Here is an 11,831-nt window from a genome sequence, read left to right as displayed (position 1 = left end):
TAGGTAAGGTAGCGGCAATGTTGGGGGGCAGATTAGGGATTAATAAATATAGGTGTCGTCGATGTTAGGGGCAGCAGATTAGGGGTACATAGGGATAATGTAGGTTACGGTGGTGTCCGGAGCGGCAGATTAGGGGTTAATTGTGTAATGCAGGTGTCAGGGATAGCGGGGGTGGCAGATTAGGGGTTGATAAGTGTAAGGTTAGGGGTGTTTAGACTCGGGGTTCATGTTAGGGTGTTAGGTGCAGACTTAGAAACTGTTTCCCCGTAGGAAACAATGGCGCTGCTTTAGGAGCTTAACGCTGCTTTTTGCAGGTGTTAGGTTTTTTTTCTGCCCAAACTGCCCCATTGTTTCCTATGGGGGAATCGTGCATGAGCACGTTTTTCCAGCTAGTCGCTACCGTAAGCAACGCTGGTATTGAGGGTTGAAGTGGCGGTACATTAGGCTCAACCCTCCCTTTTTGGAGCCTAACGCAGCCCTTCAGAGAACTCTAAAAACCAGCGTTAGCTACGCTGGTCTTTACCGACAAAACTCTAAATCTAGGCGCAAGTGTCCTATAAAGTGCAATGCGTTATTCAAAATACAAAGTGCATGTATTAATCTTAAGTTATATAACAACAATTTATATAGTTAGTGCAATGTGCAAAAATTGATCCATCAAGTAAAATAATATATTTGGGGATTCATTATTAAAATCCAATTAATATGACTATAAGCAGAGATATATATGAAAAGACCAACTATAAGATATGTATAAAAGTTAAAATATTTTATTAAAAATTAAGAATCCAATAGTATAGATCAATAAACTCATCGGCTGTGGTTCGTCTCCCAAAATAATAAACACAGTATTCTTATTGATATATCAATGTATTAGACTCAATAGACACATCAGATGTATATCATTATAAGCACGCAAGTACATCTCACAGCGGCCCCAATGTTAGATGTCAATAAATAATTGTGGCGATTTTCACCAACTAGAACAAGCCGTAATATAAAAGTTCAGTAGGATGCAAAATTTTAAGTTGATACTTTGTAAAAAACTGCACTTAGTGCTATGCACGCAGTTATATTGTAGCTTATTGACACGTTATACTGTCCAGAGTGAAAAAGTTTCTATAATGCACCATCAGTTAGAGTTACCTTATTTACTTTGTAGTTGCAGTTCTTTTAACAGCTTGACTAATATCTTTTTTACTTCTTTGTTAATGCGGTTCGTCTTGCAGCTTGGCTGGTATTTTCTCAGCTCTGCCGCATATATTCGGCGTCTAACGTCACACTCCCCAGTGGGCGGATGCAATACGATGGCTCCTCTTTTTAGTTAGCTCCGGCGATTCCTTATTCTTCCGGCTGGTAGTTTAGTAGATTGAAAAAAACTGCACTTAGTGCTGTGCACGCAGTTTTAGTGTAGCTTTCAAAGGAATAGTGGATCAAGAGAAAGTGCAAGTGAAGAGATGTATTAATAACCCGGGGTATGTGAATACAATCTGGTCCTTAGATTTACAGCATTAAAAGTTCATAGATAATAACAAACAAGTCACACAGCTCGACGCGTTTCGCTCTATACAGCGCTCTATACAGCGCTCTATACAGTGCTTGTGACTTGTGAATTTTCAAGATAACTCATACCGGTGCTTTTATTGTTTCCTGATTCTTTTTTAGTAGTATAAGGTGGAAAAGTTCTTAATGCTTATTACAAGTATCAATCAGTATGTGAATTCAAACATATGATGTTTTTTTGAGAAGACCGTTACATACAGGAAATAATTGCATCCAAATTTTCTTGGGGCATACAGCGTGCATTGAAATTATGTCACAAAAGGTTGAACAAAATATAGTAATATTCTATTAGGAACTTTAAAACGTTCTTAAAGATCATCACATTTTTATTTGGGTCATATGATAAAAATAGAGTCTAAAATTTAAATGCACAGTTTTTTTCTAAATTATCCTAATTTAAAAATATATAAAATAAGAACAGTTGAATTAGAATCTATGCTATAGTTTAGCCATGTGTCCCAATTAGACTTTATTTAGTCATATAATTAAAAAATATAATCTAAAAAATGAGTACACAGCTTATATCAAAATTAACGTGTTTTAGAAAATTAAAATCAATTGAATTAAAATATAAGATATAGTATAGTCCCATAACTCAATTTAACTACTTGTGGATTTCTTCCCTATGTTGAGGAAATAGAATAAAATAGGAGTGAATTGTAAAGGTTACAGTGAAAAGTGATGTCCTTAATTATTCAAAAAGGAAAGGGGAAAGAGCTAATTCAGAATTTAACCCATTTGGAAATAATGTATTAAATTTGTATATCAGTTCGGCCTCTTTTATTAGCAGCTTTTTTTCTATATTACCTCCTCTCCAATTTCTATGTTCTTTTTTAATTCCCCAATATAACAAATCTTTGGTGTTACTTTTATATACAGTTTTAAAATGTTTATAAAGGTAGGTGTTATCAATACCATTCTTAATATTATTCAGATGTTCCCTAATCCTGTCTTTAACCATTCTTTTGGTTTCCCCAAAATAGAACAAATTGCATGAACATTTTAAAATATATATTACATTTTTGGTAGAACATCTTATAGTCTCTTTTATGGTAAAACATTTTTCTGAATCATTGATCTTTAAGTTATTTAATTTCTTACTATGGCTACACGCCTTGCATGAGTAACAAGGAAAAAAACCTGTAATATTCCTGCCCATTAAATCTTTTTGTACTGGTTGACATTTTTTAGATGGTTTAAGGTCACTTGGGGCCAGAATAGTTTTTAGATTTGTCGCCTTTTTAAAGATAAAATTAGGATTATCTGAGATCTTTTCCCCTAAGACAACATCCTCTTTGACTAGATGCCAATTTTTTTTACAATTTTTTGATGATGTTATAATCCACATGATAATCTGTAATGAAGGGTATTTTTATTTTATCTGTGTTTTCTATTTGTTTTTCTTTATATGTGAGCAAAGTCTCTCTGTTTGATTTTTTTGCTCTTTCTATTGCTTGCTTTGTAATTTCAGTTTTGTATCCTCTGGAATTGAACCTTTCTTCTAGCCTTTCTGTCTGTTTCTCGAAATCAATAGACCTAGAGCAGTTTTTTTTTATTCGTAGGAATTGTCCTAACGGAATGTTCTTTTTCCATGTGTCTAAATGACAACTGTTGGAGTGTATATAGTTGTTGGCGTCAGTCTTTTTAAAATGAGTTCTTGTTTCTAGTTTTTCCTCTATAACCAATATTTCCAAGTCTAGGAAAGTTACTGTACTTTTACTCCAATTTGAGGTGAATTTCAAACCCCAGGCATTCTTATTCATATCATTAAGCATTTTAATAAGATCATCCTCTGTACCTTCCCATATAATTAACAGGTCGTCTATATATCTTTTGTAGAGCACAAGGTTTGCGCCATAGTCACCTTTTTAAAAAAAATCAGTCTCCCAGGAGCCATGAAAAGATTGGCGTAACTAGGCGCAAACCGTGTGCCCATAGCCGTACCTTCTATTTGGAGATAAAACTTTTTTTCAAAAGCAAAATAATTATTTTCCAATATATACTTCATGCTCTTTAAGATGAAATTTCTATGTTGGTCTGTCATGTTTTTGTCCATTTTGAGATAGGAATCAGCTGCAAGTATACCTTTAGAGTTATTAATGGTAGTGTAAAGGGATGTGACATCTGCTGTAGCTAAGATCATATTTTTATTCCATTTGATGGAATTTAAGATATTCAAAACTTGTGTTGAGTCCCTGAGGTGGGAGTCTAAGTTTTTTACATGGGTTTGCAAGAAATTGTCTACGTATTTGGATAGGTTGGCTGATGGTGAATCTATCCCGGAGATAATGGGTCTGCCAGGGGGGTTAATCAGGCTCTTATGGATTTTTGGCAGGAAATAAAAGATTGGAATTTTAGGGAATTGAGGTGTTAAAAATTCCAATTCTTTTTTATTTAGTATTTCTGACTTCTGACCTTCCATTAATAGTTTATTTAGAGTTTTTTTAAATTTCTCTGTAGTGTCAAATTCTATTTTTTTGAATGTTTTTTTATCATCAAGTAATCTGTAAGCCTCTTTTAAATAATTTTGTGTGTCCATCAGGAAAATCCCTCCCCCCTTGTCCGTCGGTTTTATTGTGACCTCTGCATTTTTCTGTAAATTTTCTACCACCATTTTTTTCTTTTAAACTCATATTATATCTCTTTACTTTAGGTAAATTACATTTTCTGACTTCTTTGCACACAAATTTTCTGAAGGTTTCTAAATAATTTCCTTTGGCATGAATTGGGTTAAATTTAGATTTAGCTTTCAGATCTGTATGTGTAACACTATCTAATTTTGCTGGTCTGGGATTTATCTGTCTTTCTCCAAATAGAAGGCACGGCTATGGGCACAAGGTTTGCGCCTAGTTACGCCAATCTTTTCATGGGCTCCTGGGAGACTGATTTTTTTGAAAAAGGTGACTATGGCGCAAACCTTGTGGTCTACAAAAGATATATAGACGACCTGTTAATTATATGGGAAGGTACAGAGGATGATCTTATTAAAATGCTTAATGATATGAATAAGAATACCTGGGGTTTGAAATTCACCTCAAATTGGAGTAAAAGTACAGTAACTTTCCTAGACTTGGAAATATTGGTTATAGAGGAAAAACTAGAAACAAGAACTCATTTTAAAAAGACTGACGCCAACAGCTATATGCACTCCAACAGTTGTCATTTAGACACATGGAAAAAGAGCATTCCGTTAGGTCAATTCCTACGAATAAAGAAAAACTGCTCTAGGTCTATTGATTTCGAGAAACAGACAGAAAGGCTAGAAGAAAGGTTCAATTCCAGAGGATACAAAACTGAAATTACAAAACAAGCAATAGAAAGAGCAAAAAATACAAACATAGGGGCCTAGTTATCAAGCCGTCAACCTCAAATACGCTGGAATTCCGCAGCGTATTTGTGGCGAGGCTGATTCGCCTTAGTTATCAAAGGCTCGAGACCGGCAAAAGTAGAATTTTGTGACGTAAGCATCGATCCGCCGGACTCAGTCCGACACAGATCGATTCTTACGTCACTCCAGATGTTCCGCACACAAGTGCGGCACAATCTCACTACTTTTGATAGCTATCAAAAAACTAGCAGGTACGCTCGGCACTTTTACGGCCCAGCGTACCTGGTTTTCAATCCGCCACCCCTGGAGGCGGCGGATCCCATAGGAATCAATGGGAGTCTGACCATAGCGAAAGTACAAATTCGCTGCTGACAGACATCCCATTGATTCCTATGGGAGCTGTCTACACCTAACACCCTAACATGTACCCCGAGTCTAAACACCGCTAATCTGACCCCCCCTACACCGCCGCTCCCGGAGCCCACCGCAAGCTACTCTATACATATTAACCCCTAAACCGCCGCTCCCGGAGCCCACCGCAACTATAATAAATGTATTAACCCCTAAACCGCCGCTTCCTGAACCCGCCGCAACCTATATTAAATGTATTAACCCCTATCCTGCCCCCCCTACACCGTCGCCACCTATAATAAATTTATTAACCCCTAATCTGCCCCCCCTACACCGTCGCCACCTATAATAAATTTATTAACCCCTATCCTGCCCCCCACTACGCCGCCGCCACTGTCATAAAATTATTAACCCCTAAACCTAAGTCTAACCCTAACCCTAACGCCCCCCTAACTTAAATATTAATTAAATAAATCTAAATAAATTAACTCTTATTAAGTAAATGAATCCTATTTAAAACTAAATACGTACCTTTAAAATAAACCCTAATATAGCTACAATATAAATAATAATTATATTCTAGCTATCTTAGGATTTATTTTTATTTTACAGGTACCTTTCAATTTATTTTAACCAGGTACATTAGTTATTAAATAGTTATTAACTATTTAATAGCTTACCTAGCTAAAATAAAGAGAAATGTACCTGTGAAATAAATCCTAACCTAAGTTACAATTACACCTAACACTACACTATACTTTAATAAATGAATCCTATTTAAAACGAAATACTTACCTGTAAAATAAACCCTAAGATAGCTACAATATAAATAATAATTATATTATAGCTATCTTAGGATTTATATTTATTTTACAGGTAACTTTCAATTTATTTTAACCATGTACAATAACTATTAAATAGTTATTAACTATTTAATAGCTTACCTAGCTAAAATAAAGAGAAATGTACCTGTGAAATAAATCCTAACCTAAGTTACAATTACACCTAACACTACACTATACTTTAATAAATGAATCCTATTTAAAACGAAATACTTACCTGTAAAATAAACCCTAAGATAGCTACAATATAAATAATAATTATATTATAGCTATCTTAGGATTTATATTTATTTTACAGGTAACTTTCAATTTATTTTAACCATGTACAATAACTATTAAATAGTTATTAACTATTTAATAGCTTACCTAGCTAAAATAAAGAGAAATGTACCTGTGAAATAAATCCTAACCTAAGTTACAATTACACCTAACACTACACTATACTTTAATAAATGAATCCTATTTAAAACGAAATACTTACCTGTAAAATAAACCCTAAGATAGCTACAATATAAATAATAATTATATTATAGCTATCTTAGGATTTATATTTATTTTACAAGTAACTTTGTATTTATTTTAGCTAGTTAGAATAGTTATTAAATAGTTATTAACTATTTAATAACTACCTAGCTAAAAGAAATACAAAATTACCTGTAAAATAAATCCTAACTTAAGTTACAATTAAACCTAATACTACACTATCATTAAATTAATTAAATAAATTAACTACAAATAACTACAATTAAATACAATTACATAAACTAACTAAAGTACAAAAAATAAAAAAGCTAAGTTACAAAAAATAAAAAAATAAGTTACAAACATGTTACAAATATTACAACAATTTTAAGCTACTTACACCTAATCTAAGCCCCCTAATAAAATAACAAACCCCCCCAAAATAAAAAAATGCCCTACCCTATTCTAAATTAAATAAATTTCAAAGCTCTTTTACCTTACCAGCCCTTAAAAGGGCCATTTGTGGGGGCATGCCCCAAAGAAAACAGCTCTTTTGCCTGTAAAAGAAAAATACAACCCCCCCCAACATTAAAACCCACCACCCACATACCCCTAATCTAACCCAAACCCCCCTTACAAAAACCTAACACTAATCCCCTGAAGATCATCCTACCTTGAGTCGTCTTCACTCAGCCGAGCCACCGATGGAACTGAAGAGGACATCCGGAGCGGAAGAAGTCATCTTCCAAGCCGGGTCTTCAATCTTCCTTCCGCCGACGCGGAACCACCTTCTTCACCGATGGACTACGACGAATGACGGCTCCTTTAAGGGACGTCATCCAAGATGGCGTCCCCTCAATTCCGATTGGCTGATAGGATTCTATCAGCCAATCGGAATTAAGGTAGGAAAAATCTGATTGGCTGATGGAATCAGCCAATCAGATTGAGCTCGCATTCTATTGGCTGTTCCGATCAGCCAATAGAATGCGAGCTCAATCTGATTGGCTGATTGGATCAGCCAATCGGATTGAACTTGAATCTGATTGGCTGATTCCATCAGCCAATCAGATTTTCCTACCTTAATTCCGATTGGCTGATAGAATCCTATCAGCCAATCGGAATTGAGGGGACGCCATCTTGGATGACGTCCCTTAAAGGAGCCGTCATTCGTCGTAGTCCGTCGGTGAAGAAGGTGGTTCCGCGTCGGCGGAAGGAAGATTGAAGACCCGGCTTGGAAGATGACTTCGCCCGGATAGAAGACCTCTTCAGCGCCTCTTTGAAGATGACATCGGCCGGATCAAAGACTTTTCTTCAGCGCCGCCTGGATGATGACTTCATCGGATGGAAGATTTCTTCAGCGCCGCTTGGAGGATTAACTTCTTCCGCTCTGGATGTCCTCTTCAGTTCCATCGGTGGCTCGGCTGAGTGAAGACGACTCAAGGTAGGATGATCTTCAGGGGATTAGTGTTAGGTTTTTGTAAGGGGTGTTTGGGTTAGATTAGGGGTATGTGGGTGGTGGGTTTTAATGTTGGGGGGGGTTGTATTTTTCTTTTACAGGCAAAAGAACTGTTTTCTTTGGGGCATGCCCCCACAAATGGCCCTTTTAAGGGCTGGTAAGGTAAAAGAGCTTTGAAATTTATTTAATTTAGAATAGGGTAGGGCATTTTTTTATTTTGGGGGGGTTTGTTATTTTATTAGGGGGCTTAGATTAGGTGTAAGTAGCTTAAAATTGTTGTAATATTTGTAACATGTTTGTAACTTATTTTTTTATTTTTTGTAACTTAGCTTTTTTTATTTTTTGTACTTTAGTTAGTTTATGTAATTGTATTTAATTGTAGTTATTTGTAGTTAATTTATTTAATTAATTTAATGATAGTGTAGTATTAGGTTTAATTGTAACTTAGGTTAGGATTTATTTTACAGGTAATTTTGTATTTCTTTTAGCTAGGTAGTTATTAAATAGTTAATAACTATTTAATAACTATTCTAACTAGCTAAAAGAAATACAAAGTTACCTGTAAAATAAATATAAATCCTAAGATAGCTACAATGTAATTAATAATTATATTGTAGCTATATTAGGGTTTATTTTACAGGTAAGTTGTCAGGAACCAAGCCTCCAGATTAAAAAGAAAAAGAAAAGGTCTGGGAGGCATTCTGCTAAGAAGGGCCGTGTGGGGATTTGAACCTGTGGCTCTGTGGTTACTATTCCTGTGTGCTTGCAAGTCGGTTTGCTTGTATGTTGAGCCACAGCCAGTTCTAGCAATAGCATGGATCTTAAAAGATCTGATAAATAACTATTTGCCTTACTTGTTATTACACCTGTGCAACACACAGGTGTTCTCAATTCTGGAATTAATCAGAACCAACCCTGTGCAAAACCTCCCTATTTAAGGATGGCTTTTAGTCTGCATTTTTGTCTTCACATTGGATCTGTTTTGTCAAGTCAGAACCTGTTTCCTGTACTTCTTTGGAGAAAGATTTCACCTTAGCACCTGTTTACAAGGTATTACCAGGACAAAGCCTTTACCTTTAAACCTGTTACCAGTTTGCAAGTTTGTTTCCTGCCTTGTGCATTTTCTGCACTCAGCAATTACAAGGAGAGAGAATTTACCTTTAAACCTGTTACCAGTTTGCAAGTTGTTTCCTGCATTGTGCAATTCCTGCACTCAGCAATTACAAGGAGAGAGACTTTACCTTTAAACCTGTTACCAGTTTGCAAGTTGTTTCCTGCATTGTGCAATTCCTGCACTCAGCAATTACAAGGAGAGAGACTTTACCTTTAAACCTGTTACCAGTTTGCAAGTTGTTTCCTGCCTTGTGCAATTCCTGGACTCAACAATTACAAGGAGAAAGACTTTACCTTTAAACCTGCTACCTGTTTACAAGTTGTTTTCTGCCTTGTGCAAATCTTACATTTCAGTTATTACCAAGAGAAAGATTTTCCTTTTTGAATCTGCATCTCTGCTTACTAGTTTTCTTTATTTTCACTCCTGCTGTATGTGGTCTTAACATACCTGAGTAGCATATTTAAATATTCTGCAAGTATTTGCTTAAACAAAGTATTTTGTTGTTTAAATAAATTTGTTTTCATTTTCAATCAGTATGGCTTCTACTAATCTTCCTTTAAAGCAACTGTTCCAGACAATGAGGCTCTCACATGATATCCTGAGACAGAACATGACAGAATGTGAAGACCTTAATAGAGAGCCCTCTGGGATTATTGCTGTATTGGATTCAGTGTTAAAGTTTATTAAGGACATACTCATTAACTTTATGGAACTGGTGGAAATGTTATCTCTCCCAACCGAAACCTTGTCTAAAGTTACCTCCCAAACAAGGAAAGGTTTTAAAGAACCCTTAACAGAAGAGGAGAAAATTCGGCGAAGACAACTTAACCTCTGTTTCTATTGTGGGGGACCTGGTCACCGCATCACAGGGTGTCCAGTAAGACCTCCTAGAGGATCAAGTCAAGATACAGCCAAGTTGAAAATGAACTCTGATGTTAAGGGAACAAATTATACTTTCACTAGCAAACTGTATGATACCCCTGGAGATGACCCAGCTATGGAGAATACATCTATTCTACAAACAACCGTTTCTAACACGCTTCAAGAAATGGTACCTGATTTGAAACAGATGGTCATTGGGAGTACAACTCCAACTACATCCATTACCCATACCACTGCGTCTGTTTCTGCATCAACCACATTGGGGAACTCTGCAAAAATACCTCCTGGAAATCCTGCACATTACCTTGTTTCTGCCCTGGCTGGAGATCCAGCTAACAAAAGTCACTCATCAGACATAAAAGTGACAAACCTTCCAGCTGAATCAGACTCTGCCAATTCTAAAGATCCACACCTCCTTGTACCACCTTCACCCAGCTACTCATTGACTGAGAAAGAATTGGATGAGATGGTTGAATTGGATATAAATGACACAGAAAATGAATTCCTGGACTCTGAAGGAGAGGTCATACCTTACCCGGAGGTACTCTACCCATCAGGCAGATATGACCCAGATAACGAATTCCTTGACTCTGAAGGAGAGGTCTTTTCCTACCCGGAGGTACCCTGCCCATCAGCCAGTCCATTGCAAGCTGATGGGTATAATCAGGAACCTCTAAATCAAAACTGTCTTGGTTTTTCAGCTCTTGTTATGCCTACAGGGATATCTTCTAAGGGTCCCCAATCTCAGGCAGCTGTTCCAAGCAAAGAATCCATTCCATCTGATTGTATTAGGGCTTCAAATGGAACACTTGTTAGTAAATCCCACCTTCAGATGTTTGAACAGGCTTTGAGCGCCCAGAGTGCGCTCTTTGGAGGGGGCATCTGTCAGGAACCAAGCCTCCAGATTAAAAAGAAAAGGTCTGGGAGGCATTCTGCTAAGAAGGGCCGTGTGGGGATTTGAACCTGTGGCTCTGTGGTTACTATTCCTGTGTGCTTGCAAGTCGGTTTGCTTGTATGTTGAGCCACAGCCAGTTCTAGCAATAGCATGGATCTTAAAAGATCTGATAAATAACTATTTGCCTTACTTGTTATTACACCTGTGCAACACACAGGTGTTCTCAATTCTGGAATTAATCAGAACCAACCCTGTGCAAAACCTCCCTATTTAAGGATGGCTTTTAGTCTGCATTTTTGTCTTCACATTGGATCTGTTTTGTCAAGTCAGAACCTGTTTCCTGTACTTCTTTGGAGAAAGATTTCACCTTAGCACCTGTTTACAAGGTATTACCAGGACAAAGCCTTTACCTTTAAACCTGTTACCAGTTTGCAAGTTTGTTTCCTGCCTTGTGCATTTTCTGCACTCAGCAATTACAAGGAGAGAGAATTTACCTTTAAACCTGTTACCAGTTTGCAAGTTGTTTCCTGCATTGTGCAATTCCTGCACTCAGCAATTACAAGGAGAGAGACTTTACCTTTAAACCTGTTACCAGTTTGCAAGTTGTTTCCTGCATTGTGCAATTCCTGCACTCAGCAATTACAAGGAGAGAGACTTTACCTTTAAACCTGTTACCAGTTTGCAAGTTGTTTCCTGCCTTGTGCAATTCCTGGACTCAGCAATTACAAGGAGAAAGACTTTACCTTTAAACCTGCTACCTGTTTACAAGTTGTTTTCTGCCTTGTGCAAATCTTACATTTCAGTTATTACCAAGAGAAAGATTTTCCTTTTTGAATCTGCATCTCTGCTTACTAGTTTTCTTTATTTTCACTCCTGCTGTATGTGGTCTTAACATACCTGAGTAGCATATTTAAATATTCTGCAAGTATTTGCTTAAA

This window comes from Bombina bombina, chromosome 6 (genome assembly GCF_027579735.1).
Source record: "Bombina bombina isolate aBomBom1 chromosome 6, aBomBom1.pri, whole genome shotgun sequence".
NCBI classification, from domain to species: Eukaryota; Metazoa; Chordata; class Amphibia; order Anura; family Bombinatoridae; genus Bombina; species Bombina bombina.
This window is presented reverse-complemented; position numbering follows the sequence as displayed.